The following is a 1,085-nucleotide window of genomic DNA, read 5'->3' as shown; positions in this document are numbered from 1 at the left end:
ACACACAAAACGCATTGCTTGTGGAAAACCAACTGAAATTATAGCAACATTGAATGTTTGGTTGTTTTTTTTTTTCTTTTTTCCTTCCCTTTCCCTTTTTCTCTCTCCTTCCTCCCCCTCTCCTCCTTTTAAGTTCAGTGGGGAAAATAGTCAGTGTGGCTATAGACGAGGTGCCCCACCCAAAACAGCAAACCGAATAGGACAGAACCCTCCATACCCAACAAACGGAGTACCTCTCTCCACCAAAAAACAAAAACAAAACCATCCATTCTTCCTTCTGTATAACAGCAAGAGCCACTCCACCTCATCCAGTTGAGAAGAAGGGTCAAAAATATAAATAAATATCCTACTTCTTGGTGTGTCTCATTCAGTGGCGGTGCCAAGGGGGTTTATGGGGGCTTAGCCCCCCAATAATAAGCCAAGCTCCCCCTCAGCTCCCCCAATAATTCTGCCAATAATGTGAATAGTGACTGACATATTTGTGGATCTCAACTGCAGTTTTGCGCTGAGAATGTCTCAATATTGCATAACTGAGCGAAGTGATGAATGTGTGTGTTCTGTGATCCACCAATGCTGAATCACCCTTCACAAATAGAATTTTCAGTTTTGCAAACAAACATTTATTTGTAAAAACCCCACACACGTTACAAATCAGAAATTTGTATTTGTGGATCACAAAGCAGGTGTACAAATCAAAGGATATTTGTAAATCACCCTCTGTGCATTTGCAAGTATTAATGAGACAAATTTAACTCTATACTGCAAAAATTTAGGTTTCCTAAATATTTATTATGGCCACTCTTAAAACTTCACTTATCTTTATAATTTTATTACTGGTAAATTTTAGAATTGATTTAGATGAGATATACTTGTTATCTCACAGGAATATATCACAATTATCTGGGAACTAATTTTTGCGCAGGAATTCATCAAGCACATCGGCCGCAGCCGCGCACTACCATCGAATATACAGAAGCTGTATATTGTTGTTCGGCAATCATTCTAAGTGATGTGTGTGTGCATTGATACCACATTTTAGAGGAGCACGGGTGACTAAAACATATACCTTGGTATTTATAAAGCAA

Source organism: Thalassophryne amazonica, chromosome 10 (assembly GCF_902500255.1).
Source record: "Thalassophryne amazonica chromosome 10, fThaAma1.1, whole genome shotgun sequence".
NCBI lineage: Eukaryota > Metazoa > Chordata > Actinopteri > Batrachoidiformes > Batrachoididae > Thalassophryne > Thalassophryne amazonica.
The sequence above is the reverse complement of the archived record's forward strand: the minus strand, read 5'-3'. Positions refer to the sequence as shown.